At 41.2% G+C, this 27,119-nt stretch overlaps 1 long non-coding RNA gene across 1 annotated transcript in view; it reads right to left on the bottom strand.

The window, feature by feature from the left end:
• Positions 1-8,229: 8,229 nt before the first annotated feature.
• The window catches only part of LOC102547024 (uncharacterized), a 49,268-nt gene continuing 30,378 nt past the window's right edge, over positions 8,230-27,119 (bottom strand). The window contains exons 5-7 of the long non-coding RNA XR_015644583.1: positions 24,039-24,139; positions 21,112-21,593; positions 8,230-8,340 (exon numbers count right to left, since the gene is read on the bottom strand). This is a non-coding gene — a long non-coding RNA (uncharacterized LOC102547024). The remainder of the gene's footprint in view (positions 8,341-21,111; positions 21,594-24,038; positions 24,140-27,119) is intronic.

Raw genomic sequence — 27,119 nt, forward strand, 5'->3', positions numbered from 1 at the left:
CGTGCTACTGAACAAGAAAAGTAATTATTTGTGTCCCGGCTGTGAACCTTTTTGTTTTGTTTTAATTAAAATCTCTTATTATTTCCCCTCCGTTACCTCTGTCCTACCCATCCATGTTCAAATCCACTCCCAAATTCGCAGCCGCCTCCTCTCTAACCATTGTTAATACATATAGATGGATGAACACAAGTATGACCTGCTGAGTCCAGTTCAGTGTTGCTCACCCTTGTATGTTTCCAGGGCTGGTTAACTGATAGCCAGTACTGCGTGGTATTGGATAACCATTTGGGGCTCCTCTCTCTGGAAGACCAATGCTTCTCAGCAGTCGTGATTTACGTGTAGCTCTCCATTGAGTGGATTTCCTGTGGATTTCCCCTATTTATGTTGGGATATCAACTGTGGTTGGAATTATTCAGGTTTTGTTTTCTGTTTTAATCTTAAAATTTGCTCTCCTGGATCAGAGTTATATAGGAAAAATGTAAACGAATCATGCTGAATAACATATTTCCACCTTGTGTTATTAAATGATAAGTTCATTTCCAGAAGTGCTTAACATAACTGATTTATTCTTAATTATGGATGATGTATTCCAGAATAGTGTTCATGGTAGTCTTCTCAGGGTAATTCTCTTAAGGTAGGGGGGTACAGCAAAAAATATTTTATTTTTAGAAACTCAATTTCGTGGGTTTTTTTTTTTCTGTTAATGTTCTATGTATTACACACACACTGTCATTGATTATCGTTCTTGGCTTAGCATCACCAGCTACTTGGAGATGAAAATAAGACAGATGGTCATCAAAATATCATGCCCATGTTGTAGAAAATATTGTATCTGAGGCCTCTCAATTGATAACTGGCAGCCACAGTTAGTTACAAGGCTGTTATGTCAACTGAGCTAGCTTGCACATAGTTAAGATGACCAAGCAATGCTCCAACGAAGTTCTTAGGCATGAAGCAAATCAGACAATTAACTCTATGCACTCATTAGTGCTCTAGGTATCTGGCCCTTGCCAGCTTCTAAAGAAACAAACAGCCTTCAGCTTCCGCAGTGGCAAACATCAAAGCATACACCCCCAGAGAGACATTGTCTTACCCCAGCAGTACAGCCCAGGAGTACTTCTTCAGCACTCCCGTACTGACAGGACTGGCAAACTGTAAGTAAGATTGCTGTGGAACATACTGTGGAATGGGTATAAGTCAGTCTCAACCTCAGTGTTACCACATTCTGGGTTAGATAATTCTTGAGCACCACTGTACGTTAAAAAATACTGAGCAGTATCCAGGACCTCTTCCCACTAGATTTTACTTATAACTACCACCCCCCAATTTACACCAAATAAAAGTATTTCCTAATATATTTAGGGTGGAGGCAGGGAGGATTGAGAGTCTTTTTTAATCACTGATAATGAAATATTCAGAATACTGTGCTAAAAAGCAGTTTAGTTGATCATACCTAGTTTAAGTAACTTATGACGAGCATAAACTGCCCCCAACTCCCAGCTCATTAGTTTAAGCAGATGGTAACAATGTTTGGGGGACATTGTAGAACCCCAAATATCACAAATGGATCACTGAAGGCAGACTTTTGAAGGTGATATCTGCTTCTGGTCATGGTGGACTATGCACTCTGAGCCTTCCTTCCTTGGATTCCCTTATGTGGTCACAGCAAAAAGGAAAGTAAATTTCCACTGTTCATTTGTAAATGCAAAACTTTCATGAATTTAGACTCAGTTTTGCCAATGTAAAAGATTTGCTAAAACTATGAAGTGATTGATGGCTTGATTGTGAAATTATTGCATGTTGTGAATGTTTATCAAACTATTACCCTGACCATCTGAAATCCAGTTTTTAGACACCAGTCATCAGATGTGTGCTGTGTGTGTGTTTCTCTCTCTCTCTCTCTCTCTCTCTCTCTCTCTCTCTCTGTGTGTGTGTGTGTGTGTGTGTGTGTGTGTGTGTGTGTGTAAGGGGGTGTGTAAGGGGGTGTGGTATGTGTAAGATTTGCTCTGCATCAACAGGTAGGTGGGGGTCTCAGGGTTTCACGATTGTCTACATGAATCACAAACTCCTGTGCTTGTTCTTCGTACCTCAGCAGCTGCCCAAGCACCGAGACTCGAGTTTTCTGCCACTGTACACTAAAAGTTTCCAAGTACAGTTTTTAGTGATGTTCTGATTGAGGGCATCACTCAGCCTTTCCCTAGTTCAACCACAGGGGTCCCCGACCTCAGTCCATTGGTTGGATTTAAGTATCTGTGTCTGACTCCATCATCTGCTTGTTGGGCCTCTCGGAGGACAGCCAGGCTAGGCTCCTGTCTGTAAGCACACCATAAAATCAGTAATAGTGTCAGAGCCTCCCCTTGAGCTGAATCCCAATTTGGGCCTGTCTCTGGACCTCCTTTCCCTCAGGTTCCTCTCCATTTTTGTCCCTGCAGTTCTTTTAGACAGGAACAGTTCTGGGTCAGTTTTCTTCCTCTCCTCCCTCTCTCATCCTCCTTCATCCTTTAACAAGCATTGAGACAGTGAAGCTGGCATCGCCCAGACACACATCAAAATGTGCTGCCAAGGCACATGGCAGGCTAGCTCTTTCTAGAATGAGGAACAAAAACCTTTAGCAAGAATCCTTCGCAGTGTTCATGTTCACATTATTCACTGCAGGTGCCATTATAAAGGACTATAACATTTTAAGCACCAAAGCTTTCTCTGTGAACTTTTAAAAAACTAAAATGGTCTTTATCGAAGTTTTGTTAAATATTAGTCTTCGAATAAAGTACCTGGCTATATTCTGTATCTCACTAGACATCACCACATTCTCCTGTTACTCAAGCCCATAACTCTGGAGTTTTCTGATAAGTTGTTCTCTCATCCCTTACACCTATCCATCAGTCAAGTTAGCCCTCAAAATACATTTATATCTCAACTACCTTTCATCATCGTATCAGCTACCACTTTGTCCCAGACATCCTAATTGTTCACTGGATTGTGACAGCCTCCTACAGTCTTTTTCCAGAATAGTCATTAGTTTTAAGATGCATGGCAGATGATCAGATAATGTCATACCTCAGTATAAAATCCTCCCACTCACTAAAGAGAACCCTAAATTCTTATAAAGGCTACAAGGCCCTACATGATCCAGCCTTCCGTTGTCTGATTCGACTTGTCTCCTCCCACATCCCCACTTGTATGCTCTATCCTCAGAATGTATGTTACTGTGCCTCAAACATGGCCAAGCACACTTCCACAAGGCCTTTTAACTGGCTGTCCCTTCTGCCTGTAACTCTCCCTGGAGTTCTGCTGCAATCTGATGTATTCACTTTATAATTCTTTCCCATCTTCCTGCAGAAATTAAGCTCAGAAAGCTAGAATTTTATCCTCAGCTGTAATGCATTACATAGTACACAGTAGAGGCTTGAGATAAATGTTGGACAGTGTTATGGTTGGAGGGAGGATTACTAATATTCCAAATACTTTTAATAGTTACTACTCAAATATCCTTATGCTACAACATAATATATCTCATTTTTTTATAAAGCAGAGTGGGAGACACATTTATGTACCTGTTAAGCTCAATTATTTACACAAGTCGTTTCTAATTAAGGCATTGTATAATCAAGACTTCAGCTTCTGCTTGACTTATAATACATCTCATTGTCATTTCTACACCTTGTTTCTCCTGACCCAAACTCAGACCTCATTGTTTAACTCTTTTGAATATATCCAACACAACTTAAGTTTGGAGGAAGAACACCTGAGTTCTGACTTTATTAGCACTCTGGGTTTTGCTGAATAGGTCAGGCTGTCTCTGGACCTCCTCATGTAAAATAAGCATTGGGCTATCTGAACAACTCCAAAAACAATTAGCATACTTCAGTCATTTGTGAAGAGTTCAAACTAGACAAGAACTATGGCTAACTAAAGCCTTTTCCATACTCTGAGCAGACCTTCAGAATAATTGAGGAAGCTAAAACAAAAAAGAAGGAAGATTTGAATTTAATATTTTTCAAGAGATGTACATGCAATTAATAGAATTGAAGGAATGAGAAGTAATGAGATTTATCTAAAAAAAAAAAAAAAAAAAAGCCAGGGAAGTTAGAAGACCTAGGTCCTTCCTCCCCAAACTTTGCATATAATTGGTGAGTATTCCATTTGCTTTTTCGTGTATTCTGGTTATTTTTTACTTTTGACATTTAAAACTGCACATACAGCGTTTCCAAGAGCATTATTTTTACTATTCCAAGAAGAAGCACTAAGTTTCGACATAGCAAATAATTCTATTTGCTATTATATTGTAGTTCACTAAATATTTATTATAGGTCTTAAATGTTTACTAAGTGTGGGTTGTTTAAGTCTTGGGCATCTGATGATGTAACTAATAGCATGTCATTATGTAGAAGGTAAAAAGTGCTTGTACACATAGATTAGCACTGGAGAAGCCAGGAAAGTTAAACTCACAGATGTTCATCAAAGGAAAGAAATGTTTAGCTTGTCCTTCTCCTGGAATGCCGGGAATAGATGGAGTTTACAACCTGGTGATCCACTGCTCTCTGATAAGACAGACTCTGCCCACATCTTCCAGAATTTATGCTCTACTTCTCCAGACCCTTTCCCCCTAAAACTTTGATTAAACATTACTTCTAGGCCATAAAATTCATCCTTGTGAGAGATGTCATTTGTCCTTTCAATAGCCAAAGTGTTAGGTTATCTTAGGACCAGGTTAAATCCTGACTCCTATAGGGATTGCATTTTCCTCAGTCATTCTCCCTAGACCCTTATCTCAAGCATTCTTTGGAAGTCAACAACAAAAAATACAGACAACGCCATATTTACTTTATAAACAGCTTCGGTGTAAAGAGGTCTTAAGTTTTAATGTACCCATGAGGCTGAGTTGTTACCTGAAAATTGTGAGATGCTTACATATGACAAAAATTTATGAGCTGATGTCAGACTTTAAAAGTACTTGCCCAACACCAGTACCTAAAAATCTGAACTGAGTTTCATTTTTGTCTTTTTGTGGATCATTTCCTGCCTGCTGTAAAACCTAAAGGGACCCTCCACATCTGATTAAACTAACACTTCTTTGAAAAGCAGGTATGATGGTCTCATTCAATCTTTCTCATAGGTAAAGTTCTATAGTACATTATGTCCTTACTCCAGAAATGTTTTCTAAAACTGCTGCTCCTACAAGATAGACTTTTCATTTCCCCTGTCTATTTAAACCTCTTTTCCTCTGAAAGGACTAATCAGCCATGGATTCTGACTTCTGAAAAGAAGGCGAGAGGTTAACCAAGATGAAAGGAAATGCAAATGTCTGTACTGTTGCCTGTTTCTTGTACTCATTTGCATCAGACTTGCAAGGGTTCAATGTCCAGCTGACTCATCCTCCTATCTTATCTCCCCAGAACTGGATCTGTGATATGCAGCAGTGTGTTTTTTTCTTGAATGGGGAGGATCCGACTTCAGATCCTCACTTATTTGTGACCAGAAGCATTTTTACTAACTGAAACATTCCAGCCCCCAGAGGGACACACTGAGAACACCTGTTCTAAAAATAACATGTTCTATAATGGTTTGTTTACTCTTAGTTGTAAATCCCTGAGGTAGGCCAGAAATGTGATACACCCACGTTCTAATACTCAGATATATGATGGTGAATAAATACAAAAGTTTAATTTGTTTGCCAAGCACTTTAAAGGATTAATAAATTCATCTTTCATTGACATCCAAATAAATACAACTTCAAAGTATCCAAGAACTCGCCGTCTAACAGGGCACAATAAGAGAATAAAGTAAGATCAGTGACTCAGGCAAATACACTTTGAAGTCAAGGAAAAGTTTCCCTGAGAAATCTGGGTTAGTCTACTTACAGAGCTTAATTCAAAATGTCTCCTAACCTAGTGTTTTAAAGATAGTTAAAAAGAAGCAATTTAGGTATAATCTCAAATGGACCTGAACCATGTGAACCAACAGAATGGCTGTACTTAGGGAAAGAAGTCAAGACACAGACAAGACAACTATCTACAAACTAAAGAGACCACAAGAATAACCAATGTGGCCAACCTTGATATAGAGCTACTAGCCTCCAATATGTAAGTCAGTTCTGTGGTTTAACCATGCAGTTTGCAATACCCCATAATGGCAACACAAGTGACCACACACAGTCATACACAGATCATACAGAAAAGTTACCCTCTTACTTTTAGAAAAAAGAAGCAAATTTCTATGCAAGGCCCTGTATTTGATTGTTGTCTGCTATAACAGCCATGAAAGGAGTTGGCTTCAAAAACTGTATCATGTTCTCAAAACTAGAATTATGGAATGTTTCACTTGGGTCAAATCAAGGCCCTAGTAGATCTCCCATTCTCCAATATGCTCTGTAGGAAAGTAGCTTCCTCTGTCTCCCCCATCTTTAGTTACTACTGAAATGCTTAGCTTTGGGCCATATCACGCTAACCAGCGTCTGTTTTCACAATTTCTTTTTCCTCTTTATGTCTGATCTCTCTCCGATGCCCCATCACAATGTCATTTGTGAGTGCATTAAGGTCAGGACCTGCCAAATTCATCAAAGATACTCTGTCATCTCGAATCTTTGACTTAATCTCTTTTATATGACCCTTTATATTATGCTTAGAGGTTCAATGAGTAAAGGCTGAATTTTGAACTTGGTTCTATTGGATGGTAGTAAAAACCTTTGATCTAGTAAGGGGTCTTGGGTCAATAGGATCTTGCACTTGAAGGCATGAGTAGAATATATTTCCTCCTCTTTCCGTAATTGTCTGACACCCATGAGTTGAACATTTTGCTATACCATGATCCCACAATATGACTCTTTACCACAGCTACAAAGTAACAGGCTAACCATGGACTGAAGACTCCAAAATTGTGAGCTGAAATAAACCTTTCCCCTTTTTAGTTTGCTTTATCTCTAATGTTTGTTATAATTGTGGAAATCACTGAAAAAAATTGAAACAATTTAAGGGACGCAAGCATAATGTGGCTATCCATTCAGAGGGAGCATCCCACCATGGCAGAGAAGCCATAGCTTCCTGAGTGCATGGGCCCAGGATAGCAAGAGCTTCTGGCATCAGCAGCCTTGGTATGACACCAAGCAAAATCACACAGCCAGTCCCAAGGGAGAGTCAGATTGAAACCCTCTAAAGCTCTTCCTCCATGACGCAATACCTTCAACTCCAAAGGTTCTATGATTACCCAAAACCGTCCCCCTGCCCCCAACATGGAGACCAAGTATTCAAACATTTGAGCCTGAAGGAATACATTTCATATGCAAGTTATAGCATTGTACTGGTATCTTTGGAGTTATTACCACCACACTGTGAGGGGTGAATGAATTCAGATTCACTAATTAATTAGCAATGTTTCATTACTGTTCATTTAGCAGCAGGGAAAATGAAGAGTGTACAGGGAAAGATGAACAGTGACCTCAATTTGGAATTTTAGCTTCCTGTTTTTTAAAGTTGGGTTTTGTATTTGTTATCTGAAGTGTTTTGAACATAAAAGCAGAGTACACATTTAGCCAATTGGAGTAGGTAATTAAAGTGTTTGAACAGACCTTCATATTCTCTGTAAGATTTTATATCCTAGAAATGCTATTATTCCCTACCTGCCTCTGTCTGTCTTCTTAGCCAGCACAAAGACCAGGACAAGTAGCAAGTTGATTGTGTTTTAGACAAGATAATGCTTGTGTGGAAAAAGCACTTTTGACCTCTAAATCTCTGGTGGCATAAGACCTAGAAAGAAAGAGGCAACTTCTGGAGTCTCCTTTAGCCTTTCTGTTCTCCCTGGAATCAGAAACCAAGGCACAATGCTCTTGTCCCCATTTGCTCAGCATGTGACTTCTGCACCTTTGGCTCTTCAAATGCCACCTAAAGTGAACTCTTTGGCTATTTCAAGACGATGTCACAGGTTGTGGTTCCTGTGTTATTAGTAATGATTAATAGTAATAGGAATAACTAAGTAGTCTAGTATTTTATAATACAAAGACCTTGAGGACAATTATTCTTCTAATGTATTAAGAACACAAACTTAAGTAAGAATAAGCCCTTAAGAATCAGCCCTGTCGACTCATGTAATCTTAAAACTATACGGATGGAATAAAATGAGGGAACTGTTACCCCACGTCCCACTGGGGAGCTTAAGTGTTAAAAGACAACATTCATTAAAAAGTATAAAAACATAACATTTAAAATTGAACACATGATTTTTTTCAAGGGGAACAAAGATATCAAGGGAGGAGTAAAGACGCTGAGATGTACATGGTGTAAAGGAATGTTGACGTTAATGGCAAGTGGAAGTAGTTCCTCGTGGGGTTGGAAGAAGTCAAAGAACCTACAGCAAAGAAGAGAGAGTTAATTTTGAACTGTTCAGTACAATTTAGAGCTGTAATCCAGCTACCAGGCAATGAGATAACCTGAGGAAGGATGTGTAAACAACACAATCTGGTGCCCAGTTTGGAGTTTGTCCAACTATATCAGTGACCCAACTTCTAAGTAACTCTCTTATCTTTTTGATTCTATCGATGAGTTACCAAAAATAGATTTTATTATATCAAATAGTGCTACCAATAAAAGCAAACTCAAAAACAGAAGTGTTCAGGTACTCACAGAAATACCTGCTTTTTGTCTTGTCTTGAAATGCACACTGGGGTTTCTGCTGCAAGAAAGCTGCCTGGTGAGCTTGGGACACGGAAGCAGAATTTCTCTAGAAGGCACGGTCTGTGTTTACCGGAAGTCCCACACCCGCGGATCCCGGCCCGCAGCAGCTCTCTGCTCCCAGACCCGGTGAGAGAGAGACCCAACCGCCTGGTCAGGTGGGCACTCCTGAGGCTGCAGAGCGGAAGAGACCACCAACACTGCTCACCCCTGCCCACATCCCTGGCCCAAGAGGAAACTGTATAAGGCCTCTGGGCTCCTGTGGGGGAGGGCCCAGGAGCGGCAGGACTTCTGCGCCTGAGACACCGCCGGAACCTGAAAGAAACAGACCGGATAAACAGTTCTCTGCACCCAAATCCCGTGGGAGGGAGAGCTAAACCTTCAGAGAGGCAGACAAGCCTGGGAAACCAGAAGAGACTGCTCCCTGCACACACATCTTGGACGCCAGAGGAAAAAGCCAAAGACCATCTGGAACCCTGGTGCACTGAAGCTCCCGGAAGGGGCGGCACAGGTCTTCCTGGTTGCTGCCGCTGCAGAGAGCCCCTGGGCAGCACCCCACGAGCGAACCTGAGCCTCGGGACCACAGGTAAGACCAAATTTTCTGCTGCAAGAAAGCTGCCTGGTGAACTCAAGACACAGGCCCACAGGAACAGCTGAAGACCTGTAGAGAGGAAAAACTACACGCCGGAAAGCAGAACACACGGTCCCCATAACTGACTGAAAGAGAGGAAAACAGGTCTACAGCACTCCTGACACACAGGCTTATAGGTCAGTCTAGCCACTGTCAGAAATAGCAGAACAAAGTAACACTAGAGATAATCTGATGGCGAGAGGCAAGCGCAGGAACCCAAGCAACAGAAACCAAGACTCCATGCCATCATCGGAGCCCAATTCTCCCGCCAAAACAAACATGGAATATCCAAACACACCAGAAAAGCAAGATCTAGTTTCAAAATCATATTTGATCATGATGCTGGAGGACTTCAAGAAAGACATGAACACACTTAGGGAAACACAGGAAATCATTAATAAACAAGTAGAGGCCTACAGAGAGGAATGGCAAAAATCCCTGAAAGAATTCCAGGAAAACACAATCAAACAGATGAAGGAATTAAAAATGGAAATAGAAGCAATCAAGAAAGAACACATGGAAACAACCCTGGATATAGAAAACCAAAAGAAGAGACAAGGAGCTGTAGATACAAGCTTCACCAACAGAATACAAGAGATGGAAGAGAGAATCTCAGGAGCAGAAGATTCCATAGAAATCATTGACTCAACTGTCAAAGATAATGTAAAGCGGAAAAAGCTACTGGTCCAAAACATACAGGAAATCCAGGACTCAATGAGAAGATCAAACCTAAGGATAATAGGTATAGAAGAGAGTGAAGACTCCCAGCTCAAAGGACCAGTAAATATCTTCAACAAAATCATAGAAGAAAACTTCCCTAACCTAAAAAAAGAGATACCCATAGGCATACAAGAAGCCTACAGAACTCCAAATAGATTGGACCAGAAAAGAAACACCTCCCGTCACATAATTGTCAAAACACCAAACGCACAAAATAAAGAAAGAATATTAAAAGCAGTAAGGGAAAAAGGTCAAGTAACATATAAAGGGAGACCTATCAGAATCACACCAGACTTCTCGCCAGAAACTATGAAGGCCAGAAGATCCTGGACTGATGTCATACAGACCCTAAGAGAACACAAATGCCAGCCCAGGTTACTGTATCCAGCAAAACTCTCAATTAACATTGATGGAGAAACCAAGATATTCCATGACGAAACCAAATTTACACAATATCTTTCTACAAATCCAGCACTACAAAGGATAATAAATGGTAAAGCCCAACATAAGGAGGCAAGCTATACCCTAGAAGAAGCAAGAAACTAATCGTCTTGGCAACAAAACAAAGAGAATGAAAGCACACAAACATAACCTCACATCCAAATATGAATATAAAGGGAAACAATAATCACTATTCCTTAATATCTCTCAATATCAATGGCCTCAACTCCCCAATAAAAAGACATAGATTAACAAACTGGATACGCAACGAGGACCCTGCATTCTGCTGCCTACAGGAAACACACCTCAGAGACAAAGACAGACACTACCTCAGAGTGAAAGGCTGGAAAACAACTTTCCAAGCAAATGGTCAGAAGAAGCAAGCTGGAGTAGCCATTCTAATATCAAATAAAATCAATTTCCAACTAAAAGTCATCAAAAAAGGTAAGGAAGGACACTTCATATTCATCAAAGGAAAAATCCACCAAGATGAACTCTCAATCCTAAATATCTATGCCCCAAATACAAGGGCACCTACATACGTAAAAGAAACCTTACTAAAGCTCAAAACACACATTGCACCTCACACAATAATAGTGGGAGATTTCAACACCCCACTCTCATCAATGGACAGATCATGGAAACAGAAATTAAACAGTGATGTCGACAGACTAAGAGAAGTCATGAGCCAAATGGACTTAACGGATATTTATAGAACATTCTATCCTAAAGCAAAAGGATATACCTTCTTCTCAGCTCCTCATGGTACTTTCTCCAAAATTGACCATATAATTGGTCAAAAAACGGGCCTCAACAGGTACAGAAAGATAGAAATAATCCCATGCGTGCTATCGGACCACCACGGCCTAAAACTGGTCTTCAATAACAATAAGGGAAGAATGCCCACATATACGTGGAAATTGAACAATGCTCTACTCAATGATAACCTGGTCAAGGAAGAAATAAAGAAAGAAATTAAAAACTTTTTAGAATTTAATGAAAATGAAGATACAACATACTCAAACTTATGGGACACAATGAAAGCTGTGCTAAGAGGAAAACTCATAGCGCTGAGTGCCTGCAGAAAGAAACAGGAAAGAGCATATGTCAGCAGATTGACAGCACACCTAAAAGCTCTAGAACAAAAAGAAGCAAATACACCCAGGAGGAGTAGAAGGCAGGAAATAATCAAACTCAGAGCTGAAATCAACCAAGTAGAAACAAAAAGGACCATAGAAAGAATCAACAGGACCAAAAGTTGGTTCTTTGAGAAAATCAACAAGATAGATAAACCCTTAGCCAGACTAACGAGAGGACACAGAGAGTTCGTCCAAATTAACAAAATCAGAAATGAAAAGGGAGACATAACTACAGATTCAGAGGAAATTCAAAAAATCATCAGATCTTACTATAAAAACCTATATTCAACAAAATTTGAAAATCTTCAGGAAATGGACAATTTCCTAGACAGATACCAGGTATCAAAGTTAAATCAGGAACAGATAAACCAGTTAAACAACCCCATAACTCCTAAGGAAATAGAAGCAGTCATTAAAGGTCTCCCAACCAAAAAGAGCCCAGGTCCAGATGGGTTTAGTGCAGAATTCTATCAAACCTTCATAGAAGACCTCATACCAATATTATCCAAACTATTCCACAAAATTGAAACAGATGGAGCCCTACCGAATTCCTTCTAAGAATCTACAATTACTCTTATACCTAAACCACACAAAGACACAACAAAGAAAGAGAACTTCAGACCAATTTCCCTTATGAATATCGACGCAAAAATACTCAATAAAATTCTGGCAAACCGAATTCAAGAGCACATCAAAACAATCATCCACCATGATCAAGTAGGCTTCATCCCAGGCATGCAGGGATGGTTTAATATACGGAAAACCATCAACGTGATCCATTATATAAACAAACTGAAAGAACAGAACCACATGATCATTTCATTAGATGCTGAGAAAGCATTTGACAAAATTCAACACCCCTTCATGATAAAAGTCCTGGAAAGAATAGGAATTCAAGGCCCATACCTAAACATAGTAAAAGCCATATACAGCAAACCAGTTGCTAACATTAAACTAAATGGAGAGAAACTTGAAGCAATCCCACTAAAATCAGGGACTAGACAAGGCTGCCCACTCTCTCCCTACTTATTCAATATAGTTCTTGAAGTTCTAGCCAGAGCAATCAGACAACAAAAGGAGATCAAAGGGATACAGATCGGAAAAGAAGAGGTCAAAATATCACTATTTGCAGATGATATGATAGTATATTTAAGTGATCCCAAAAGTTCCACCAGAGAACTACTAAAGCTGATAAACAACTTCAGCAAAGTGGCTGGGTATAAAATTAACTCAAATAAATCAGTTGCCTTCCTCTATACAAAAGAGAAACAAGCCGAGATAGAAATTAGGGAAACGACACCCTTCATAATAGACCCAAATAATATAAAGTACCTCGGTGTGACTTTAACCAAGCAAGTAAAAGATCTGTACAATAAGAACTTCAAGACACTGAAGAAAGAAATTGAAGAAGACCTCAGAAGATGGAAAGATCTCCCATGCTCATGGATTGGCAGGATTAATATAGTAAAAATGGCCATTTTACCAAAAGCAATCTACAGATTCAATGCAATCCCCATCAAAATACCAATCCAATTCTTCAAAGAGTTAGACAGAACAATTTGCAAATTCATCTGGAATAACAAAAAACCCAGGATAGCTAAAGCTATCCTCAACAATAAAAGGACTTCAGGGGGAATCACTATCCCTGAACTCAAGCAGTATTACAGAGCAATAGTGATAAAAACTGCATGGTATTGGTACAGAGACAGACAGATAGACCAATGGAATAGAATTGAAGACCCAGAAATGAACCCACACACCTATGGTCACTTGATTTTTGACAAAGGAGCCAAAACCATCCAATGGAAAAAAGATAGCATTTTCAGCAAATGGTGCTGGTTCAACTGGAGGGCAACATGTAGAAGAATGCAGATCGATCCATGCTTATCACCCTGTACAAAGCTTAAGTCCAAGTGGATCAAGGACCTCCACATCAAACCAGACACACTCAAACTAATAGAAGAAAAACTAGGGAAGCATCTGGAACACATGGGCACTGGAAAAAATTTCCTGAACAAAACACCAATGGCTTATGCTCTAAGATCAAGAATTGACAAATGGGATCTCATAAAACTGCAAAGCTTCTGTAAGGCAAAGGACACTGTGGTTAGGACAAAACGGCAACCAACAGATTGGGAAAAGATCTTTACCAACCCTACAACAGATAGAGGCCTTATATCCAAAATATACAAAGAACTCAAGAAGTTAGACCGCAGGGAAACAAATAACCCTATTAAAAAATGGGGTTCAGAGCTAAACAAAGAATTCACAGCTGAGGAATGCCGAATGGCTGAGAAACACCTAAAGAAATGTTCAACATCTTTAGTCATAAGGGAAATGCAAATCAAAACAACCCTGAGATTTCACCTCACACCTGTGCGATTGGCTAAGATCAAAAACTCAGGTGACAGCAGATGCTGGCGAGGTTGTGGAGAAAGAGGAACACTCCTCCATTGTTGGTGGGATTGCAGACTGGTAAAACCATTCTGGAAATCAGTCTGGAGGTTCCTCAGAAAATTGGACATTGAACTGCCTGAGGATCCAGCTATACCTCTCTTGGGCATATACCCAAAAGATGCCTCAACATATAAAAGAGACACGTGCTCCACTATGTTCATCGCAGCCTTATTTATAATAGCCAGAAAATGGAAAGAACCCAGATGCCCTTCAACAGAGGAATGGATACAGAAAATGTGGTACATCTACACAATGGAATACTACTCAGCTATCAAAAACAACGAGTTTATGAAATTCGTAGGCAAATGGTTGGAACTGGAAAATATCATCCTGAGTGAACTAACCCAATCACAGAAAGACATACATGGTATGCACTCATTGATAAGTGGCTATTAGCCCAAATGCTTGAATTACCCTAGATCCCTAGAACAAACGAAACTCAAGACGGATGATCAAAATGTGAATGCTTCACTCCTTCTTTAAATGAGGAAAAAGAATACCCTTGGCAGGGAAGGGAGAGGCAAAGATTAAAACAGAGACTGAAGGAACACCCATTCAGAGCCTGTCCCACATTTGGCCCATACATATACAGCCACCCAATTGGACTAGATGGATGAAGCAAAGAAGTGCAGACCGACAGGAGCCGGATGTAGATCGCTCCTGAGAGACACAGCCAGAATACAGCAAATACAGAGGCGAATGCCAGCAGCAAACCACTGAACTGAGAATAGGTCCCCTATTGAAGGAATCAGAGAAAGAACTGGAAGAGCTTGAAGGGGCTCGAGACCCCAAAAGTACAACAATGCCAAGCAACCAGAGCTTCCAGGGACTAAGCCACTACCTAAAGACTATACATGGACTGACCCTGGACTCTGACCCCATAGGTAGCAATGAATATCCTAGTAAGAGCACCAGTGGAAGGGGAAGCCCTGGGTCCTGCTAAGACTGAACCCCCAGTGAACTAGTCTATGGGGGGAGGGCGGCAATGGTGGGAGGGTTGGGAGGGGAACACCCATAAGGAAGGGGAGGGGGGAGGGGGATGTTTGCCCGGAAACCGGGAAAGGGAATAACACTCGAAATGTATATAAGAAATACTCAAGTTAATAAAAAAAAAAAAAAAAAAAAAAAAAAAGAAATGCACACTGGGGCTGATCAAAATGGTTGAGCTGAGCCCAGCTCTGAAGCCACTCCACACACCCATGCTCAAGCTGAGGCCCAGCTCCTGAAATTACCTAGCCTCGGACCCTGTTCTGATGGCTTCTCTCTGCACTTGGAGTGGGAACTCCGATTTTACAGGACTCACGTTAACACTTAGCTCATCGTAACAGCACTTAGCTCATGCCGCCACATGTTATCTCAGACAGGAAGGCTTTATTTATAGGAATTTATTTGTCATAGCTCTAGAGGCTGCAAGTCCAAGATCAGAGACCAGCAGAGCTGAAGTCTGGAGAAAAACCACTCCTCTTCCTCCTTCTCACATGGCCCCTCATGGGAAAGAGAAAATGAAAACTCTTCACATCTTTTCTGAGGCACTGAGCCTACCATGAAGGAATTATCTTTACCACCTGTTCAAAACTTGTTTTCCAAGGAACCCTGTGTTCAAGGACCATCTCACTGTGAGCAGAAGATTTCAATGTGAATTGTAAGGAGACATCAATCATTCCATATCACCCCAAATATATGAACTCAGTCAAGGAGTTACACCAGAAGCCTGACATGACCCGTCCTGGGAAAGAAATCAATCAGCCAGAACACTGATGTTGTAAACTATTGCAGTTTACAAACTTGCGACAATTCATGACCCTGAATATTCAGCATTAGAAGTAAAGATACTAAAGTCACATTATCCATATAAGTGGGTATCCATTTTAAGTGTTATTCCATATGCTAGATTTATTGGGCTGAATAAAGGACACTAATACTTTGTAACATTAACAAATTTGTCTACTGGTAATGACCTACAAACATAGCTCAAAAGAAATAATTGTTTCAGTGTAGGCTATCCCAAAAATCTAGGGCATCATCCAGCCTTGGAATTCTTGGGCATGGGCTTTTTACTTGGGAAAAACACTGTGTGTGTGTGTGTGTGTGTGTGTGTGTGTGTGTGTGTGTGTGTTGAGGGGTTGTTAAATCTTGTCATAATTCTTGAAATATTTTCAAATCATGTCAATGAACTCTATCTTACTCTTAAACTGAGTGACTTACAAAAACACTCTTCTTTGCACTAGTCACCAAAAAGTAAATACATTTTCTATTCAGAATCTTTTTCAGTGTGCTTTGCCCAGGTGTAATTGGAACTCATTAGATAACAAATATCCCTAAAAGATAAACGCCTGCTAGCACTCTTCCTAGTGCAGGCCTGCTCTCCGCTCGGTCCGTGGGCCACATCGACCTTCCGGCTAAGCAATGCATCTACACTCAGATTCCTCTGAGGTTGCTCACACCGTTCTAGTCTCCTTTCACAGGGCCAGTCCGAATCGCAGTCTGGGCCTCTCTCCTGATTCTCTTTCATTTCTATTACTTTTGTTGGTTTGGTTTGGTTTTTCTTTTCTATCACTGACATTAGTCCTAATATACTTCTTACTATACTGTGATACCTTTTCTGAGTACCTGAACTGATGAAATTATATACAAATTTAGGAACAGGACTCAGGCCCACATAAGCATAGGCCTTATCTCCACACAGTTTCCCTTCACCATTAGACTGAAATAGTCTACTAAATATAAATGTGTTTTGTCTACTCATTTCCATTTATTTTTACTAAAAACATTTGTTTTACATGGAACTCTTTTCTGGAAACAGAGGTAAAGTCAGTTACTGCCAATTATTCTCCCTGATCCTGCTAGCACCGTCATGCTCCATTATGACAACTAGCAAAATAGGACTGTAGAGTTCTGTGTTGATGAGGACAACCAGGGCTTTTGTGTCACAATGATAGGAAGAATCCAGAGTAATCCACATAAATCTGGGAGGTATTTGTGACTCTGTCTTATTTCACTTCACCCAATGCAAATTGAAAGGGAGAAAATTATTCTGGAATTGGTCTTGTGGAAGAAAGCTGTATGAATTATGCTTAAGTACAACATAAGAATAAATCTAAATTCATCTTCCAATGCCATTTTCCCTAAAACTCTTTTGCTAGTTATAGGACCAACCCAAGTATTCTGATACTTACATTTTGACTTCAGTTAGATCTAATCAACCTGTGGAAGCTTGGTTTTATTTGGTATTGGTATCAAACCCTGAAACCTGAAAGCATTATGAAATGCATAAAGCTGAGCAAGACTCTTTTCATGTAATAACGTAAGTAAGACTTCACTAGCAAGGACTAACCAAGTTTCCAGTGCCAAGCCTTGTTACCCTCTTGCTGAACAGGTCTTAAGATCGATTAGAGAGTCGTTGGTTCGGACCAAGGTAAGCATGCGATTATTGCTCCCTTGGGGCTAATATGCCTTGCTGGTCATTGATGTGGTTCATAGAAATCATAACTGAGTAGGACCACTGATTGTCTCCCTCCTTTGGAAGTTTGGATGGTGCCTTCTAGTACCCTGAAAACTACTCCTCAGGGAGTAGGCACTTGCATACAGATTACGGGTCTTTGGGCCCTGTTTCTGAAGTGCATGTTGTGTTTAGCAATAGTGACTTAACTTCTACCTCTGTGAGCGGAAGCAGCCAAGGGCAACAACAATAAGCTGAATGTTTGGGGGTCCCTTGTACAGCCTTCATCAACAACTGAAAGGATGGTTTCTCATGTCCAATACTGCGGTTTTGTTAGGTGGTCAAAGTTAAAAAAAAGAAAAAAGAAATTTGTCTACCTTGTTATATCTCTTTTTTCTATTTAGAAAGGGTTACTAAGCCACTATCAATACTGATTTTATTATTTTCAAGTTATTCCTTATCATTTATTGAAAAAAAATACTACCCAAACTGTACAAGTTAACTCCAAATTATTCCATTTTTTAAAAGTAAAATTCCTGTGTGCCACTGTGCTTGGAAACAGGCAACCTTGGGAAGTAGGAGATGGTCTCTTGAATAGGAAGTAGGTCTCTTGAATGTACAAGAGACCTGGTGAGAGACTCTCAGAACTCAAAGGGAGGACCTTAGATGAAATGGGGAGAGGGAACTCATAGAATCTACCTCCAGTAGAAAGACAGGACATCAAGTGAAGGAATGGTGTTGCCATCCCTCGGTCAAAAACTCTGACCCAGAATTGTTCCTGTCTGAAAGAACTGCAGGACAAAAATGGAAAGGAGCCTGAGGGAAAGGAGGTCCAGTGACCTTGGAATCCATCTCAAGGAGAGGCCCCAAGGCCTGACACTATTACTGATGCTATGGTATGCTTACAAACAGGACCCTTTCATGACTGCCCTCTGAAAGACCCAACAAACAGCTGAAAGTGTCAGACTCAGATATTTACACCCAACCAACAGAAGCTGCTGGTCCCTGTGGTTGAATTAGGGAAAAAATGGAAGAAGCTGAGGAGGAGGGCAAACCCATAGGAAGATTAGCAGTCTCAACTAACCTGAACCCCTGAGATCTCTGAGAGACTGGATCACCAACCAGGCAGCATACACCAGCTGATATGAGACCCCCAACACATATACAGCAGAGGACTGCTGGGTCTAGGTTCAGTCAGAGAAGATGCACCTAACCCTGGAGAGACTGGAGGCCCCAGAGAGTTTAGAGGTCTGGTGGGATGGGGCAGATGGGTGGGGACATCCTCCTGGAGATGGGGGCTGGGGAGGAGGAGGAGGTATGGGATGGGGAACAGTCAAAGGGAGGACTGGGAGGAGGATAAAGGCTGGACTGTAAAAAATGATTAAATAATAATAATAAAAGTTATTGAGTTAAAATGTTATACATTAATACAAAATAAATTAATAAAAATATTCAGTGATTAAAAAAACAACAAAGTAAAATTTCTGTTCTAAGAACAGTTATCAATCAGAGTTATGTTTCTTCCCACTGAAAAGCTACAGGAAAGTTGTTGATGATGAGCTAGGCAAAGTAACTCAGAGACTTGGGAGGAAAGCATAGGGCACTGCAAGTGACCCAGTTCAAGTGACAGGACACAAAAGGCAAAAGGCTGAGAAAGGGGACCAGGACCTGTGTGCCACGAGCACCTCTGCTACCTTAGAGGACTTCTTGGCCTCTCTGGAGCTCATTTTGTCCACCTCTATACTGAGAGGAAAGACTGTTAGGATGTCTGTAGATCTCTTCTGAACTGACAAAGCTACTTCGCTTGAGTACTTAGAGCCCCGGACAGTGGTGAATCCTTCAGAGGTGTAGAGTGGCCACATATAGAGAAACGAGGCATAGAACTTGTACTGTGGCTGTGTACTACACACAGTCCATGGAAGAAAGGAGCTAAACCTAAGCAGGGTTTAGATTATTCCTGTCTCAATCTTTAACTTTACCCTGAACATCCCGGCTGCAGAGTTTCCACCAAAGGTCACTAAAGGCTCAGGGGTTACAACAGGCTTCCTTCAGTAAGAATATTCCTAATTTTATCCATTATGCTTTTGCACATGTTGCCCAAATATATTCAATGTATTTGAACTTTTATTTTCAGAACCATTATTTTAAAACACATAAGGTAGAAAGTCTTTAACTCTGGGATCATATAATCTAGTGTTCTTTATTTAATCTGGAAAACATGTTATTTTTACGATGGATGGCATCCGCTCGTGTATTTTCCTAATTTTGAAGATAAATCTGTATTCAAGTCATAACACATGAAAGAGGTGAAGATATAAAATTAGGTGATGATATAGAATGTCAATTTTATGAGAGAACCAAGATAAATTTTCCATTGTACTCCAATTTGCTGCCTAAAATAACCCAATCTAAGAAGTGTTACGTCATTTTTTTCATGATGCCAGGTTGAATGGGCTGTGTGAAGCCATACTAGTGAGAGGAAGCAGTAAGAACAGTCAGGCAACATACAAATATGAAAGTCTGTAAGGCCGCAAGTTCCACACCTAGTGGCAGGTGATTAAAACAGCAGGACATGAACCCCCGACAAAGAGTGGGAATTGGGCCAATGTGGAGGAGAAAAGGCACTGGGTTGGGGGAAAGAGTCTTTGAAAAACTCCCAGAGACAAAAACAAAAACAAAAACAAAACAGATGGGATTAAGATTAAGTATAAAAATTGGGTGAATGGGAACAGATTACAGAAAAAGGCAAAAAGTTGTCATGTAAGTGGGACCATAGCATGAGGTAAATATGCGTTCACTGAACCTTAATTTCCAAACCTGTTCATTCATATATATATATATATATATATATATATATATATATATATTCCAAATTTTACCTCTGCAGATACTAAACTGGCTGATTTAATGTGAATTTGACACAAACTAGTATCTTCAGAAAGGAGAGAGACTCAATTGAGTAAGCATCTCCATAAAATCAGGCTGTAGGCAAGCCAGTGTGGCGTTTTTTAAAATTAATGATTGACTGGGGAGGACCCAGCCCATTGTGCCATCCCTGGGCTCGTGGTTTTGGGTTGTACAAGAAAGCAAGCTGAGCGAGCCATGATGAGCCAGGCGGTAAACAACATCCCTCCGTGGTCTCTGCATCAGCGTCTGCCTCCAGATTCTGCCCTGTTTTAAGCTCCTGTCCTGACTCCCTTTGATGATGAACAGCGATGTGAAAGTCAAAGCTAGTAAATCTATCCCTCCCCAATTTGCTTTTGGTTGCCCAAGACGGACGTGTGTATCCATAGAGAGCTGATAATCTCAGACTTAGAGACGCTTCGTTTTACAATGAGCTGTGCTGAAGGTAGAGATCCATAGCTTTTTAAGGTTCTGACAATAAATACAGCCAAGTACTAAGTCCTAAACAGAACATTCATATCAATACCTCTAAGGCCCAGGGAACACTGAGGGGGTAGAAAGTTAGAAAAGGGAGCCACAAAATAGCATTTTCTGGGCATGACACAGCCATTGCAGTCATCTCTCACAGCTGCTGTGGCTGTCTGCCTCAGAACTGCCCAAGATGGCCTGAGAGCAGTCAACCATGAATGGAGAACATCGCATGGACTTAGCACTTACCTGAACTAATGGTTCCTGGTGTGTTCTGGGGTATGGCATTTGTTGTCTTCAGTTGTGTGAACTCACCAGGCTCCAATGGACGGTTCAACAGTCACAGTCACATAGATGGGTCTGGTTAAACTCAGTGGTTCACCAAAAATAACAAAAGGCATGTATAAGAAATGGAGTTGTTAGGGAGGAGGAGAAACTGATGGAGGTAAGGGAAACAAGAGATGTTGGGGAGGTGAGAGTAATCACAATGTATTGCATACATGTATGTGGTGGCCTGAATAGGTTTGGCCTCTATACACTCATGTGTTTGAATGCTTGGCCCATGGGGAGTGGCATTATTAGGAGATGTGACCTTATTGGAGGAGGTGTGGCCTTGTTGAAGGAAGTGTGTCACTGTAGGTCGGCTTTGAGGCTTCCTATGCTCAGGCTTCACTCAGTGGGAAAGATGGCCTCTTTCTGGCTGCCTGGGGAAGACGGTCTCCCTCTGCCGCCTGTGGAACAAGAAGTAGAACTATTGGCTCCTCTAGCACCATGTCTGCCTGCACACCACCACGCTTCCTGCCATGATGATAAAGGACTGAACCTCTAGAACTCTAGGCCAGTCCTAGTTAAATGTTTGCCTTTATAAGAGATGCCTTGGTCATGGTGTCCCTTCACAGCAATGGAACCCTAAGACAATGTATGACACCATCAAAGAACAGATTTAGTAAGTTATAAAAAACACGTTTAGAAGTGTATTGACATTTTTGTGAAAAGGAAAAAGAGTCTTAAGATAAAGGGATTTGCTAGTATTTCTTAACTGTTTTCTGCCTGTGCTCTTAAGACTGTTCTGTTATGAGTAAAATGCTTTGGTGCTTGGCAAGGAATGGCCATGAATAAAATGCTTTGTTGCTTGGCAAGGAGTGGCCACAGCAAGAATACTCACAAGCTGCTCCCAAGCCACAGATTTCCACGCCTTTCTGCATGACCCATTAGGAAATTCATGCGTGGCTCTTATAGGATATAAGCCTTAGTTAGCCATGTTCCCTGGGGGTCGTTGGCAAAAATAAGACATGACTCACTTGATAGAATTAGGATCCTGGGTTTTTTGCTTCTATTTTTAATGATATTAGATCCAGAGTATTTAAGTTATTAATGACAAACTTCTTGGTATGATAACACAACAAGAATGCCAAACCACAGTTTCTCTGGAGTATAAATTGCACAAAAGCTTGGCCAGGTTAGGATCGGTGTGTATAACAGTTGGGTAGGGTTAGTGACCTAACCATCCTCTCCATGTAAGAGGCTAGTCATGCAATATGGCATGTGCTAGGCTAACCCCAAATTAAAGAAGCTTTTAAGAAACACAGATCCACACTGTACTTTGATCCTTTGTCAAGGGGGCCTTGTTAGATAGATGAGACTGTGCCTTGGACCTGAAAGCCAGTGTTGCAGAGACAGTGGGAGTCTATCCAACTTTTGATCAGATACGATGACTTCAAGTCTTTATTTTGTTTTCTTATTGCTTGTGGTGGTTTGAGTATGTTTGATCCCCATGGTTTCAAGTGTTTCAATGCTTGGCCATAGAGAGTGACACTATTAGGAGGTGTGGTCTTACTGGAGTGGTCTGGCCTTGTTGGAGGAAGTGTGTCGCTTTTTAGCTCAAGCTCTACACAGTGTGGAATCACAGTCTCCTCCTGGCTGCCTTCAGATCAAGATGTTTTGATTCCTCCACTACTGTGTCTGCTGCCATGCTTCCCGAATTGATGATAATGGACTAAACCTCAGAAACTGTAAGCCAGCACCAATGAAATGTTTGCTTTTCTAAGAGTTGCCTTGGTCACGGTGTCTCTTCACAGCAATGAAACCTTAACTAAGACATTGCTTTATTGTTGGGAAAGCGCTACTGAAAATAATGGAGGAAAAAAAAATCTACAAAACAAACCTAGTATTCAGCCATGTTGACGTTCCTTTTTCTTGGATATTTTTTTATTTACATTTCAAATGTAATCCCCTTTACCAGTTTCCCATCCATAAACCCACATCCCACCCCCTTCTTCTATGAGGGTGCTCCCTCACCCATCCACCCACCCCTTCCCACCTCCCTGTCCTTCATTTCCCTCTGTTTTTGTCAGGCTCTGGCAGAGCCCCTCAGGAGACAGCTATGCCGGGCTCCTGTCAGCCTGCACTTCTTGGCATCAGCAATATTGTCTGGGTTTGGTGGCTATATGTATATGGGCTGGATCCCCAGGTGGGGCTGTCTCTAGATGACCTTTCCTTCAGTCTCTGCTCAAAACTTTGTCTCCGTATTTCCTCCTATGAATATTTTTGTTCCCCCTTCTACAAAGGACTTAAGCATCCACACTTTGGTCATCCTTCTTCTTGAACTTCATGTGGTCTATGGATTGTGTCTTGGGTAATCAGAGCTTTTGAGCTAATATCCACTTATCAGTGAGTGCATACCATGTGTGTTCTTTTGTGACTGAGTTACCTCACTCAGGATGATATTTTCCAGTTCCATCCATTTGCCTATGAATTTCATTGAAGTCATTGTTTTTAATAGCTGAGTCATGATGTCGACTTTTTATTGTGATCAAAACTCCACAGCATGGTTCAAATGTATCATAGTTCTGCTTTGACCAACTTGTAAGTTTCCTATCTAGGCATAAAGTTGAGGTTGGGGTATAAAAGGAAATAAATCAGATTCTACTTTAGGAAAAAAATAAGACTGTGTGGTAGTGCATTTCAGTGTGAGGGGAATAAGTATTTTAGAACTTTCTTAAAGTGCATCTCAAAATCTCTTAAATCACCTTAAGCAAGCAAATGTAAATGAGGGAGTGCATCATCTTAAACACCTAGTGTGTTGAGGGCCAGCTAGAAATGGATGGAGGACAACATGTACTGTCATTAAGCTCTTGTCTCTATGACCAGGCCTGCTTGCCTTTCCCTTGACTCACCTGAAGCCTCACCTGAAGCAGACAGGTTAGGAGAGCTCAGGAGATGTGTCCAGACAATGCCCCGGTTAAGCAAAGAAGGCACAGGTGCTGACTCTGACAGCCTACACACATACAAGGAACAGCGTCACGTGTGGGGACATTCCTGAGCATGCTCAGTCGTGTAATTCATTCCTGAGCATGCTCAGTCGTGTAATTCATTCCTGAGCATGCTCAGTCGTGTAATTCATTTCTGAGCATGCTCAGTCGTGTAATTCATTCCTGAGCATGCTCAGTCGTGTAATTCATTTCTGAGCATGCTCAATTCAAGGTCACAGTTTTTAAAAGAAAGATGACACACACTTTTGGGTATGTCGAGTTCAAGAAGTTGAGAGTACAGGGTTGAAAGGTTGAGGCAGAAGACAGAGTATGCAGAAATGGTTCCATCACAAATTTTTAGCTAGAAAAAGGAGAGAGGAGTCTGTGGTATTTAGTGTAAAAAAAATCCCTCAAAGGTATTTGTCTGCCTTAGGGGTTGTCTTAGTTACTATTGCTGTGAACAAACACCATAGCACAAAGCAACTTGGAGAGGAAAGGGCTTGTTTCACTCATACTTCCATATAAACAGTTCATCATTGAAAGATGTGAGGGAAGGGATTTAAGAAGATCAGGAACCTAGAGGCAGAAGCTGATAGAGAAATCATACAGGGGTGTTGCTTACTGCCTTGCTCTCAATCACTTGCTCAGCCTGCTTACTTATAGAAACCAAGACCACCAGCCCAGGGATAGAACCATTCACAATAGACTGGGCCCTCCCCCATTAATCACTAATTAAGAAAACGTGCTATAGGCTTGCTGAAAGCCCTATATTGTGGAGGCATTTTTCTCAGATGAGGATTCCTCCTTTCAGGTGACTCTAGTCTGTGGTAAATTGGCATAAAACTGTGCCAAGTTACATAAAGCAGAGGCTAACATCATCATCCTGAGCTTGGTTGACCTGCCAAAAGGAGGTGATATAATTACTCCAGAAGAAAAAGGTAATCAAGTAATCATGAGTTTCAATAAATTAATAATCAATTAAAGATAACATCTCAGGAAAATTAAAAAATTGAGTCTTTTTCATTAATTTATTCATTTACTTTTCATCATGATCAAAGCTTCCCCTCCCTGGTATCTTCCCAGTCCCCCACTCCCCTCACCTTCCTCCATACCACTCTGTCTCTCCTCAGGGAAGGAGAGGCATCCCATGAATATCAGCCAGTCTTGGCATATCAAGACACAACTGGACTAGGTGCATCTTCTAATGAGGCCAAACTAGGCAGCCCAGTTAAAGGAAAGGGATCCAAAGGCAGGCAGTAGAATCAGAGACAGCCCCTGCTCTTGCTTTTAGGGATCCCACATGAAGGCCAAACTACACATCTGTTACATATGTGTAGGGGACCTTGGTGCTCTGGTTGGTGGCTCTGTCTCAGTGAGCCCTATGGGCCCAGGTTAGTTGATTCTGTAGGTTTTCTTGTGTTGTCCTTGACTTCTCTGGCAGCTTCTGTCCTTCCTTCCCTTCTTCCACAAAACTCTTCAAGATCCAACTAATGTTTGGCTGTGGGTCTCTGCATCTGTTTCTATCAGCTGTGCTGGGTGAAGCCTGTCAGATAACAGTTATGCTAAGACCCTGTCTGCAAGCATAACAGAGTATCATTAATAGTGTCAGGAGTAGGCTCTCTGTCATGGCATGAGTCTCGAGTTGGACCAGTCATTCATTGGCCATTCCCTCAATTTCTGCTCCCTCTTTATTTCTGCACATCTTATAGGCAGGAAAATTGTGGGTTGAAAGTTTTGTGGTTATGTTCATGTCCCTGTCGCTCCACTGGAAGCCTTGCCTGTTTACAGGAAGTTCCATATGCTCTCTTGCTAAGAGTCTTAGTTAGGATCACTTGCATAGATTCCTGGGAGTTCCCATTGTTCTAAATTTCTAACTTTTCCCAGAGATGACCACCACCACCACCAATTCCAGTTCTCTCTCTCTCTCCCTTCCTCAATTCTCCCCACACTGGATCCCTCCTGTTTCCCTTCCCTTTCCTCTTCTGTAACTTCATTTTAAAAAAATCTAACTTATTCTTAATGATAGTTCTTAAATGTTTTTTTTCTTTTTTTCTTTTTAAAGATTTACTTATCACTTTATTCAGAAACACCAGAAAAGGGCATCAGATCCTGTTACAGATGGTTGTGAGCCACCATGTGGTTGCTGGGAATTGAACTCAGGACCTCTGGAAGAGCAGCCAGTGCTCTTACCACTGAGCCATCTCACCAACCCCAGTTCTTAAATATTTTAACCTCCCTTCTAGCCCAATACTCAGCAGAGGTAATGGGAAAGAAAAGATATGGGCAAAGTGAACCTGTTTAGAAGTGGTTCTTTGGAGCAAATCCCATCTGCATTGTTAGGAAATCAACAGGTCAGCTGTGGCAGCTGGATCTATTTGTTCCCTTATACACCCAGAGCCCAGTTCAGTAGTGTTGGGGTAGCAGTTGCAGCGGTAGGACCTAATAGGAACAGCCATGCCTCAGCCAAATCAGCATGAGTCAACAGGAGGGCCCAGGGCCAGCAAGAACACCAGAGTTCTCAGCTGTGCCTCTCTCAGCAAAGTGAAGATCAACAAAGACTTGAGAGCAAGAAGAGTTTAGCTATACAAGCAAGCCAAGTAAACTCCCATCACTGTCCATTGAGTCCTTTCTACATTCCTCCACCGGGCTAGTCTCATCATGTGTCTTGTCTCAGCTAACAGCTGTTAGTCAGCCTGAGTCTGTGGAAAGGACAAAAAGCCCCAACGCACCACCAGAAGTTTTTTTTTTGGTGTGTTTTCCTGTATGAAGTCCCATCGAATGGAGCTTAACTACACAATATAAGGCAGACCAATACATGTGTATCCTTAGCGAAGAATTCTCCACCGTGGGTACTTTCACATGCTTGCTTTGGCAAAATATCCCTTCACCTGTGTCTGCTTCAGTAAAATGAATGTCCCTTCATGAGTCTGCCTTAGCCTTTAACCTGTGTCTACTTCATTAAAGCGTTCTTTCCTGTGTCTACCCCAGCAAAACATCATACAACAC

This window comes from Rattus norvegicus, chromosome 1 (assembly GCF_021556685.1).
Source record: "Rattus norvegicus strain SHRSP/BbbUtx chromosome 1, alternate assembly SHRSP_T2T, whole genome shotgun sequence".
Taxonomy (NCBI): domain Eukaryota; kingdom Metazoa; phylum Chordata; class Mammalia; order Rodentia; family Muridae; genus Rattus; species Rattus norvegicus.